This window comes from Aphelocoma coerulescens, chromosome 1A (genome assembly GCF_041296385.1).
Source record: "Aphelocoma coerulescens isolate FSJ_1873_10779 chromosome 1A, UR_Acoe_1.0, whole genome shotgun sequence".
NCBI lineage: Eukaryota > Metazoa > Chordata > Aves > Passeriformes > Corvidae > Aphelocoma > Aphelocoma coerulescens.
Window position 1 is genome coordinate 31,874,868 of NC_091014.1, and position 12,746 is coordinate 31,887,613.

The following is a 12,746-nucleotide window of genomic DNA, read 5'->3' on the forward strand; positions in this document are numbered from 1 at the left end:
GCCTTGGCAGCAAGCCATGGCCTGATCCTGCAAATGTTGTGCACTCAGGTACTGAAGTCACATTGCAAATATTGTTATGGACTAGTGTACAAAGCCCAATGTGTTTTTAGTACTACCATCGTGGCCTAATGCAGATGTAAAAGGAAGGCATAACTGCATTTTGAAAATGTGTTCTGAAATATTCATGTTCATCACAAATGCTGCCTGGTTCAGGTTGTGGATGCTTTTCTAGAAGATTGTAGTCTAAAACTTCTGTTTTCAGAAAGAGTTGGGGTGCTGGCTTGGCAGAGTCCATCACCCCTCTATGCATGTGCAGGGGGGGCTGTGAGTAGTCGCTTCTTAGACAATCTCAGTCAGTGCTAGGGCTGGCCAGAAGCTTCCTGAAGACAATGAAGGCAGAGAGATGCATAAAAGAAATGCTGTGCTGAAGCACTTTCTGCAATTCAGTCCATAATGGGTAGTCCAGGATGTAATGATGTAAATAATTGCTCGGAAGTTACAGGGGCCCAGGGGCAAGGAGCAGTCCATGGAGGAGCATGCCTCCTTACTAGGCTGTGGCATAGCCATCTCATTTCCTTCCAGGCAGACTGGGGGACACATCCAGGTTAGGAACAACATTATCCTGAGCCTTGAGCTCAGATCTGTTCACAGAAGGGCCATTGCAAAGGCAGAAATGGGCAGGGGTTGCACAGGCAGCTTTGCTTCTCTAAAGCCTGAACTAGCATTTTTAATGCATGAGAGCTGTCTACAGCAACTTGTCTGGGACCTGACTTCCCCCTGGAAGAGACTGAACAAGAGATTTTTAATCCCACCTCTTCATGTCCCCTTCCCAGACTGGGTGCTCAAGAGCCCCCACTGCCCTGCTGTTTCCTTTCCCCAGAGCGGGACCCTCCCGGGGACCCAGGCAGCCTCAGTGGGGGCACGCCATGGCAGGAGCAGCACTGGGGTGCTTGGGATCAGAGCAGGGGCACAGCACTGTCAGACCTGGCGAGGGCTGCTTCATAACACAGGGGAAGGGGCTGGTGATGCTGACCTTGGGTAAGATGCAGAAAGGATGCTCTATATGCTGACCTGGAGGGAGCACAGTAGCTCATTCCAGCTCCCTGCAGCAGTGATCACAGCCCTACAGGAGCTACACAGCTCTCTGGGTTATAAAACTGTATTTATTCCTGCCTCCCAGGTAAATGGCACTGTTCTGCAATTTTCCTTGGGTTTTGCACTTTTTGTTTTTTGCACTAAAGTCTGTGTTTAGTGCAAAATTGAGAGTTGGGAAAATCTGGATGCCAAGTGGCAGATTTGTGACAGAAAGAAGTAGCTGAGCTCAGCCACAAACTCCTCTCCATTCTTCTTGGCTGAGACAGGACAAATTCAGTCCCACAACGCCCCCCAAGCCACCTAATGCTTGGATCATGCCTGGCATAAGAAATGTCAGGATTTTGATTATAGTTTTAAGAAACCCAAATCAGGACCTTAAATGAAGGAGGGATGGGACTTCGTGGCATGCCCACTGCCACAAACAGAACCAGCAGCCCCTACTACAGGGAACCAGGAAACTAAAAATATGGTATATCAGAGCTTGATTCACATGCATAATTCTGTTTGAAAATGTTTTGGGTTTAACCAGGGGAGTGACTGATTGTCAATTGCTGAGAACCTCACCCTGTGCTCAGTAAATATTCTGCAAGCAGAGAGGCAGCATCCGTGAATGATCAAGAAGCTCTCAAAGCTTACAGCACTATGCAGTTATTACAGTCTGAGCATTTTTTAAGCGGAGCAAATATTTGCTTTCAATTTCATGGCTAGCTGTTGCTGGTGACACATGCGGCCTCTATGGGCACCAGCACTCACTGGCTCCTTGTTTGCCTTTTGGTTTTCCGGCAGGAGAAGGGTTTGGTGCCAACATATAGTATTAAAAATGTAAAATTATTTGCTTTTCTCTGACGTTCAGCTAGTTTGAAAAGGCTACTGATGCTTTTCATTTAATTTTTCATGTGGATTAAACAAATATTTAATTTCTCATGTGGATTAAACAAACACGTGCCACTCTCAACAAACACGGCTGCTCATGACTCATTAAGTTGTGCTTCCTAACCAGGTAATCAATTGCCTGAAAATGTTGTGACAACAGAGTTGTGAAAACGGGGTTACACAACCAAAGGCCGCCTTCTTCAGGCCTTTTGCACACAACAGTGCTGCGTTGGGACTTCTAAAAATGGAGGGATTTTTTTCTCATCATTTTAATCTCATGCTTGGAAAATGTTTGGATTGAAGTTTATGGTTTCCCCCTGCCTTTTCCTTGCCTTGTTTCCCTTTATTTAGGCTAACTTGCATTATAAATAACATTATGTCACATTACATAGTGAGAAAGGTGGGGCACCAATGTCACTAATTAGGGACAGACAAAACTTTCCCTTTTCAATACCTTCAGTGCATAGCTCTTTGCTAATTAAAAGACCCCACTGCCAGCTCACCTGCATTGCCCCATACACTGATCCAGACCTAATCCCAGTTTGCCCTATGGACGCAGGGACAATAAGCATACACTGTACCCTCCCTCATTTTTGAGATAATGTGCAAAATCTAGGTGGTCCATCTGGGGCTGTTTGAGTATGGATACTTATCTGCATGCTCTCTTAGCATTTTGGAGTCCACACTGCACATTTGGAGAATGAAATAAAACTTTTAAAAATAACTTTTCAATCTAGTGTTGAACTGCTCTTGGAAAATATTCGTCTCCAAACAAAAGTGACTGTCACCCCCCTGCATTTATCCAGTCTAAAAATACTTTGTCATATAGAATTCACTCATATTTCATTCTTGAGTCTATAATTTTCTCTAAGGATTTATTTCTTGCTGTGGAAGTGTTTATTTTCTCCCATGCCAGTGACGCTAGTGCTTGAAGTGTTTATATCGTTGTCATGTTGCTGCAGTAAAACTTGCCCTTGGTTTTTTACCCATTTGGATTATTCTGTGTTAGCACATCATGAGAGATGGCAACAAACCAGGACACAATTCTTGGAGATGGGGGTGCGCTAACACACCCTGGCAAGAAGAGGTCTGCACACTGAGTAAGGCAAACTTTTGAGCACACATGTCTGTCTCTGGGTAAGATGTAGAAGAAAACTGCAAAGCTTGGCAGAATTGGAGGGAAGCTGCTCTAAGCCAAATTGGGCATGTGTAAGTTCGGCCACCCAGCAGAAAAGGTAGCTGGTACTTGCTCAGCAAAATGGAGAGATTTGATAAATGTATCCCTTGAAGTGTGGGGAGGGGTAATGTATCACCTGCCTGATGTGAGAATGGGAAAGGAGCACTCAGTGATGTGCAGTGAAGCTTAGTTTCATAACAAACTTTGGTTTGCTGCTTCCTTTTCAGATCTGTACAAAAGCTTGTGTTCCTGCAAGCTTTTATAATTTCTAATTTTTTCTACACCAGTTCATCTAATAAAAGATATAATCCCTACTTACAAAACTTGTCTTGTTTATTTCTTATGCCTTTTGGCTACAATGATGCTGCATCTTTTGATACAAATATGTGTTGAATACAATTTATTTTGATATATGTGACAGCATATTCTCATCTTTCATTTTACATCATATGAAGGAGACAATATGTTCTTGGGAAAAAGTTCATGGAGGGAAGTAACAAAATTAAATTGTGATTCCTATGATTTTAAAATGGACTTTTATGGGAATATGTGTTCCTCTGCTACACTGCAGTTTTCCCAATGTCCTGTTTACAGTGTACAGAAAGATTTCAATGTTACTTCTTTGACATCTAAATTGAAAAGTCTTTAGTTTATTTCTGTTTCCCCTGTATTTGGTTTTGAATATAAAGCTTTATCTCTTTTGTGTTTTCTGTTCCAGGAGATAGGTATGCACCTTTCAGACAAGGGGGAATTGATTTATCTTTGATAGAAATATGTTATGACATATAATGCTCTTATTGATCTATCATTATGTTATCCTCATATCTGCTTTCCTTGCAGAACTGTTTTCCATGTTAAAGAAGTGAGCAGCTGAAATTCTGATAATCCCAAGCTAAATCTGAATCATGCTCCTAAGTCTAAATATAAAACTAATAGCAAGATGTGATCAGAGTTTGCATATGTCAGCTTCATTTGCAAAATCAAATTCTGGCAGGAAATGGAAAACAAGAAAATCGTCCTCAAGAGGATCTTAATAGCCTCCAAATTTGAATATTTTTATCTTTTTTTTTAATTTGATCCTCTTTAAGGATTAATAGAATACGTCAGGATGGTGTTTCCTATACAGGAAAATTAACAGACAGAAAGTGATGTTAAAAGGTCTTACATGCAGAATGAAAAAAAATATTGGTAACAAGAGGAGAATGAGAAGTGAATTTAAAGGAACTAGTTGCATTTTCATAACTTTTCTACTTAGCACCAGCAGGCAGGTATTTTCCTAATTTTCTGCTAAATGCTGGTCACCAAGTAGTCAGTGGGCAGGAAACACAGCGAGGTTGCTCTGTGTGCTGTCGTATGACTTCGCCCAGCGGAGAGCAGCGGCTTTGCCGGCCCGCGCCAGGGGCCCTGGCTCGGCAGCCGCTCTGTGAGCGCGCACGGCGGCGCGGAGCCCGCCTTTGGACGCGGCAGCCACAGAGCGTGCACACCGCGGCCACCTCGGGTCGGCTGTCCTTGGCTTCCTAATTCTCCTCCTTCCAGAAGTGGCCATGTCCTCCCCGGAACACCTTCAGGTCCATTAGCTGAGAAGTCCCTCAAAACGTTTACTGTGAAAGGACGTCTATGAGAAATTCCTTGACTGCTGCAGCTAAAGGAATGTCTGGGAATATTTGTAAGAGCTCATAAAGCTGAAAAAACGGTGTGTTCAAAAGCCAAATGCCTGGAAAATGCACCCCAGAGGCACAGTTTGTTTTTGCCATGCTTGGCCTTCCTGGCCATGCTGACGCCGTGCCCTCTCTGATGCTGTGAAACACACACAGGTATATGGAAAATACCACGAGAACAGTTTTGGTAAACATGCAGCAGAGTTTGTAATAGGATTAGGTATCCACAGCAGGCCTGGGAACTGGGGTCTTCTCATGCCACAGGGATTCTCTCTGTCACCTTTCTCAGCACATGTCCCGGTTACTTGCTCGTTTCAATGCAAAGTTTGAGCTCCAATTTCTTTCTTCTGTTTCCAAATTAATTCTGTATAGGAGGTCTTGGGAAAAAAAACAAACTTGTTTGGGGCTTGAGTCCAAAACTACTTTAAAATAAGCATTAGTGACACCAATCAAGCTAATTAAAGCAAACACTTATTTTGGATCCCCAGAGCCCCAAGCACTGTGCAGGGAAGGCCAACTTTGCCTTTAAGTTCAGGCAAGGCTGGACCAAGCGCTGGTCGTCTTCTCCAGCAGTGTCATTGCACTTGGAGTACAGCTGCTTATGTTCCTGCAATAAAAGCATCCTTAGGACTGTAATAATGATGCTGTCAGGTTTGAAGATGATTTTAATAATTCCCAGACATTCTTCTGTGTAGAAAATGTGGTTAGATGATAAGTGAAGACCTTCACTGAATTTCGGAGGGGATTTGCAGCTCTCTTTCTGTTTGTGTCTCAATTAATCAGTGTTAACTTTGTGGTTGGTTTAAAAAAAGTGAAGGTAAATGTGTGACAGCTAGTACCAATATCACATGAGATCACCATTGTTAAGACTATAAATCTCTTCAAAGCAAAGAATTTATCCATTTTTGTGTCTTCCAGATAGGTGAACAACTTGGCAACAGCAATATGATCCAAATTAACTATTCAAAACCTTAACTTCCTGCAATTTCTGTGTTGCTATGATCTTTAAAATAATTCACCACTGTCATCTGCCTTTGGTGCAGCCAACTATAAAGAAAAATGAAAACGGCCTCGCATTCCATTAACATACTTCTTCACCTTGTTATTCTTTTCAATAGGCAAAGTTATCCTTCCTCAAAACACAGGCATAGTTCAGGCCATCTATTTTGTTCCACAAAGGCTGTTTTTAAATCCCTAAGAACAAAGATATTTCCTATGAGTCAAGGCAAATTCCTCCCTTCAAATGTGAGTATCACCATCAATCTTCTGGCCAGAAAACATACTTACTCTCTTTTCCTTCCTATCTGGTTCCTGGAAAATTGCATCATTCCTACCATTTTTAAAAAAAAATATTTTCAGGAAGTGAAGTTTCTAACTCAAGGTCAGAACCTTGTTTATGATTTGCAATTTTTGCAAGATCCTTGTGATTCAAAATATTGCAGTTGACTGTGAGTGAAAAAGCCTACATCATCACTGGTATATTTTGGCATAGAGCAACAATCCTAGGATCCCTCCAAGCTATGGATCAGGCTCTCTATTTCCCTAGGGAATGAGTAAGTTTTATGTTTTATATTTGTAGCACCAAAACTCATCAGTATAAAAGCTTTTTACAAAGCAAGAGAACCCTTTTCTGGAGAGAGGCACACACATGCCCGTGTATTTGCTCTGTAGCTGCTTAGGAGAGGGAGGAATGCTCTGCCTGCAGTTTGCCTGTAAGGGCTGTTGCGAGGCTACACCAGCCGATGCTGCCCAGCACTTCTTGGCTGCCCTGAGACACTTTGCTGTGCCAGGAACCAGTACTTCTTTGTTTTCCAGGATTAGTTTCCTCATTGTCACCTTGAAAACCAGGACAGGAAAAGGTTTATGTATCTTTGTCTACGAGTCAGAAGCAAGTAACGTCTGAAAAATCTTAGTCATCCCTATTTTGGCTTGTTTGTGATAGTTACCCACTCTTAAGAACCCATGTTTAAATGGTGATGTGGACCTCCATGCTACTCCAACAAGCTACCCCCTTGATTTCACTGAGCATATAAATGCTGGTAATTGCTCAGAGTCAGCAGGAAAGGTTATGGCTTACAATGATTTATTTTATTGCTTATGTTAATGTGCCAGTGGGATAGAAGATAGCCTTGTGGGCACTAAGTAACAAGAGCTAAGTTATGACTCAGGTTGCCCTTGGAGACTGTCAACACACACAGTTTTCTCCACTATTTTTTTCACATGATTTCAAAATAATTCCAAATGATTATGAATACTTATTAATTGAGCTGCTTTACAGGCTCTGCTGGCTGATGTTCAATTCTTCACACTTTTTGTTATATGTACCTTATCCAGGATTATTTCCACAAAGTCCTTTCTCCCTTTCTGTTCAGGGAAGGCAAGGACACAAACAAATAACCCTGAAATCACTTCGGGGTTTCTGATGTTTTGCACAGGCATTCTTCTCATCTCCCTTTTCATTTGTCAGTGAGTCTACTTTCTCTCTTCTTCACCATTACGAAATCATTCTCCTTTTCTCTTCCTCTCCAGGCCTCTGTTCTCTCATGTTTCTTCTGGCTTGCTTTCCTCCCCTGTGACTTGTGCTTCAGCGACTCCCACTGCCAACTCCAAAAATGCAGTTGTTTACATTTTCACTCCTGCTTGTGGGAGCTCTCAGTGACACTAACCTGCTTGTGAACATGCTGGGGAGGATGAGAAGAAGACCTGAGGAACCAGCAGACCCCACTGTGATGGATGCTTGGCCAGCAGTGGCAGCTCCTTTCCCTGTGCAGGATAACTGGCTGCTGGCAGCTCTCATTCCCACCCTTCAGCCACCATGATCAAGCAGCCCGTTTGTTAGCACACACTTGACTTTTTGTCTTGGGCACCTTTCTCTTTTGAGCAGCAGTCAGCTCAGTGGCCTGACCACCTCTTTGCCCCTGCATCTGCCAGCTTTCCACATCTTCCAGCTCCCTGGAAGGCTGCGGGAAAAGTGGCAAAAAAAGTAAAAACACCAGCTAATGAAAAAAGCACAAACTCTGAGGATTTGCAAGCCAGATCAGTGTGCAGAGCAGCAGGTAAGCATGGCCAAGCTGCAGCAGGAGGATGCAGAAAAAAACTTTGTGCAGTTACATTTTCAGTTATGCTCTCTAGCGCCAAACACAATCCATAGTTTAGTAATATAATGCATCACTTGGCTTTTATAGTCACTACCATGATATTGCAATATTTCTCACTGCTTCCTTACCACCGAGCCTTTAAAATATTCCTCCTCTTTTGTACTTCTATAAAACATGGCAGTCAATTTGTTAGACTAGGTAGAAAGGACCTATGTACTTCCACTTGGAAATCTGTTCATCTTTTCAGTCTATGAAAAGATCATATGGGAAGCTACAAAGCAAATGAAAAGCAAAGACATTTATTTGTGAGAAGAAAAGAAATGCCAAGAGTTTGTAAAACCTTGGGAGAATTAGAAAAGTGAGTGGTCTTAGGCATCTGTAGTGGAGGGGGAAAGGAAAGCTACAATACATTAGTCTGAAGAAGAGTGAGAGAAATGAGAGCAGGAAAGATTCTGCAGAGGAACTTCTGTAGTTTATCTCTGTGTTATTGAACTGTGTATAATAACTAATTGTGCACAGACAGGGAAAGCACCATTCCAGTAACTTCAGCAGGGAAGAGTCTGAATCACATGGGCAGCTTGATTCAGATAACAGCAGAACAGACAGAAACAAAATAAACTGTAAAAGTACTTTGGATCCATGTATTTAATTTACTCAGTATTTATAAAAATAAGAAGGCAATAAAAGTAGTTACTCTAAGTAGTTGTTGATGCCTTTTTCAGAAGGATTTTGTGGTTCTTTAATGATTCTGGATGACAAAGATTGTGTCTGGTTCTTTCCAACACTTACCCATATTCAAGTAAGAAAGGAAATACTTCAGAGGTTTAGTTTTGATGAAGCTGCTGCTAGAAAATGCAGAAGACTGATGTTCCCTGCCAAACTAAAATTTGCAGGGGAGGACAGCTGGATGTTCTAGTAGTTAGCCATGCTCAGACATAATAACTGTCATAGGACTTCTCCACTGGGACTTGGAGATAAGCAGTGTGTTGATCCAAGATATGGATTGTTTAAATGCGTTGAGAAATTTAACCACAAGATAGAAACTGGCTCTGTTAAGTGCAGGAGTAGTGAAATGCTGCATTTGACCTACCACAATGGGTAGAAATCTGTGGCAGCAAGAAAACAAAAACATTTGTTTTATATTAAATTACAAACTTGGTTTTGAAATACAGTGTGACCCAGATGGTGACATGGCCTGTATTTTCTTTGGTAGTTTATAGGAACTCACTGCAGTACTTAGGGCTGGGTCTTGGGGGAGAAAAAGGCTGCTGCACTTAGGTCTCAAAATCAATTCAGTGTTCACATTAACTGTATAAGATCTGAAGAGCCAGGATGTGAAATACAGCATACTTGAAATGAATGCTCTCATGGAGGAAATGAAGATTAAAAGCCAGCTTGCAGTGGCTGTTAGAGTGAGTACAGGCTTCCATAGTACAATGTGTGAGAGGAATTTGAGAATCATGGATATTTCTGGGACTGAGAGAAACAAAGCAGGTGTGGAAATCAGTATTGGCTCTTGTCTGGTTTACTGAAACAGGAACTTGTATTCACTTCCCCATTTCACTTTTTACTATCTTTCCATTTAAGTGCAAATAGATTGGAATGGCCCTCGTATCTCTGTTCCCAGTGTGTCCATGCAGACAAATTATGATCATTACATTAAGCAGGACTCATTTACTACAAAATGTTTCCTGAGAAACCCATGGTTTTAATAATCTGTTTAGAAGAATGTAAGCCTTGTTTGTGCCTGGAAACTTCATCTTTGCAGTAAGGTGAGAGAGAGACCTTTGGGAAGAAAGCAAGTGCCAAAATCTGGCACAAGCAGAAAACGTGCAGCCCCTCTGAGCTGGGTGATGGCAGCAGGCTATGGACCATCACTATGGGTGAATCACTAATCTGTGTTAGTGCAGATTTTGTAATTTTTTGCTCTCAAGACATTTCAGCTCCATTTCTGCAGGCAGGCGGGAGGATGCAGCAGCCTTGCTGCTCCTGGCACTGCTCTTTGGCAGGAAATACCTGCACCCAGCCCTGGCCCCTGGTAACTTCAGCAGCTTCTTGTGACAGCTCAGTTTCCTGCAGCTGGTGTTCCTAGGAACTTCCTCACTTGTTTCCCAGAAAAAAACATCCCTCATATGTAATTTTCATTTAAGTCCAGTAATCCTCACAGAGCAACAGTTTCACAGCAGATGCCTCCCTACTCATGTCAGAAAAGTAAGCACAAATGCAAGTATTTTAGGGGCAGCTATTTTCAAACCAATCTTTTGAAGGTCTCCTGGTTGCCACTGTTTTCTGATGGACCAAGAGGGGAAACTGCTCATGCTCTCTGTGGATGCTTTCCACATTTCCACAGAGCTGAGGCTCTGCTGTGGCCTTTTTGATCCCCATCTTAGCATTTTCCTCATTGTTTTCTTCAGCCATGGTACTGGGGGATGCTCCCTATGTCTTGCCCACAGCAGAAACTCCTGCCAGTTTTATTCATTGCCTGAGTCCTCAGTGGGGTTTGAGTGGGACCTCCAAGTGACAGCGCTGCAGGCAGGGTGAGGTGCCCGGAGGGTGGCCACCTCTCATTGGACCTGTCTGTCTGTTCTGTGTAGTCACCTGGGCTCCAGCCCCAAGGTACATTCCACCAGTGCATCGAATAATCTCACTGCAGTGAGAAGGAAGGAGCAATATTGGAGGTTCAGGAACTGATATTTGTTTTAACAAAAAGTAGGTGTGTGATTGACCACATTAGCCCCAGCCAAATAACTCCTGAGCGTTTGGGAATACCTAGAGCACCTCACTTGGCTCCATTTAATTTTGCTGCAATGTGAGCTGTTTGGAGATGATGTGAAGAAGACTATTAAAGATCACAAAAAATCTAGTTCTATAAACTACCTTTCCTTTCCAAGACCCATACTGAGTTTCTACATTATTGCTAGTACCTATCCAGCATATATCACTTATCAATTTATGTTCTGCAATTACCTTTTTTTTCCTTTTTCTATATGTAAATATTAATGAAAATAAAAATCACCCCTTATTTCTAATTTTTATAATATTTTCAAACATGGCTGGTTATGCCACCTGTTACTGGGATTACCTGACTGCTCTTGTATTGGAGTATGTTTCTGTTCTTTCAAATGGTACCTAGCTTAGATGATTCTCCTGACATTTTCTATCATGAGCAACTGCAGCAGGGGGTGTTTTTTGTGCATCTCTGTAGAAGAACAATCAGACAAAATCATTTAGCCCATTTGAGAATAAAATCAGGGAAAAGAGTATGTTTTCCTGTAGTAAAATAATAAATCATATTTCCTGGAAAAGTTGCCCCTGCTCTGTCCTCTGCCTCAGGGCTTCATGCTCAGCCAAAGGCTTGAGGGGCAAGGGTTGCCTGAACAGAGTGTGGAAGTGGCCTTCTTTGGGCTCCTGAAGAGCTGGAGGGGTGGCCAGAGAGCAAGAAAATAGGACTTGTAGTTACAGTGGTGGCCATAAGGAGACCAGCTGGGCAGAGACTAGAAAAATCAAAGGAATATATTTCCAGCTGTGCCTGGGTAAAGTAAATGTGGAAGGATTTGTGCTGGGCTGGGGCAGGCACATAGTCAGGAAGGTGGTGGGATGAAGGAAGGTGGCTTGCAAGAGGAACTTCAAGAGGTGGTGTTCCAGGGGAGCTGGCAAACTGGGACAAAGGTGCAAGCAAGAGCTACAGAGTTGACAAAGAGTCACTTTATGACAGCCAAAAGCAGCTGTGCAAGAAGACAGAAGGTAATGCATGTGAAAGCAGGTGAGGTCTGGACTGTCACTTTAAAGAGACTGGAAGTAGAAAGGCCAAGGAAACTGGTGCTGGGCACATCTACACTGGAGATGGGATGGCATGTCCACAGTTCTTGAAGGAATGGAGGCTGCCTCCTGGCATATTGGTTTCTTCTGGAGTTGAAATTTGGGCATACACTGGCCACGCTCTGCTCTGTGTCTCTGGAAAGGAGACCCGGGCACACAGACTGAACAGGAGGTGATACCCTGCAAACAGGGGTATGACCTAACCCACAGGGGACCAGAGAACATGACCTGATACAATCCAGCTGCTGTCTGAACACTTGGGGGTGAGATGGCTAGGCATGACCTTGTGACAGGACAGACTTGGCAAGGTCAGGGTGGAAGAAAGAAGCAAATTTCAGGGGAACTAGAAGAAAGTAAAGGTGCCATCTCTCTCCTGGACAGACCTCAAGACATTCACAAAGCTTAGCATTGTGAATAAACTTGAAGTGACAAGTTAACCCTCTTTTAGAGCAAAGACCTTGTGACAGGTAGAGAGACTCAAAGCACGGAATTTTAGACATTGTCCCAAAGTAATTTCAGTTCCTGTTTTTAAAACCATTGCACCATCTCATTCATCTGACAAGGTGAGAAATCTTCCCATTCTGGGGAGAAGTAAGACGTAGAAAAGACAACTTTTCATGTTATTTAAGTAGATGGAATTGCCTAATTGTAAGGGCGAGCTTAATTGTTCAGCTTGTCAAGCAGCATTCTAGGGAAAGGGCTTCTGCACTGCTACGAAGTTCATGTGTGATGGCAGGCACCTTATGAGAATGAGCCTTTCCAGACATGATCACCCTTTCCAAACCACTAGCTTGGGGCTTAGGGTTCTAGCTTCAAGAATGATCATCATGCAAAACCTGTTTGAAGTTATGCTTCAGATGCATGAAAGCAAATGCTGAAATACAAAACTGAGCAAGTGGAAGACATTAAATTGTAGACTCAAATATGTGGCTGTGCCACAGTGCTTCCTCTCCACGCTCCAGGTCCCCAGAGCTGTATACTGATTAACACCTTCTTAAAGGCCTGCAACACTGTGAAAATGAGTAA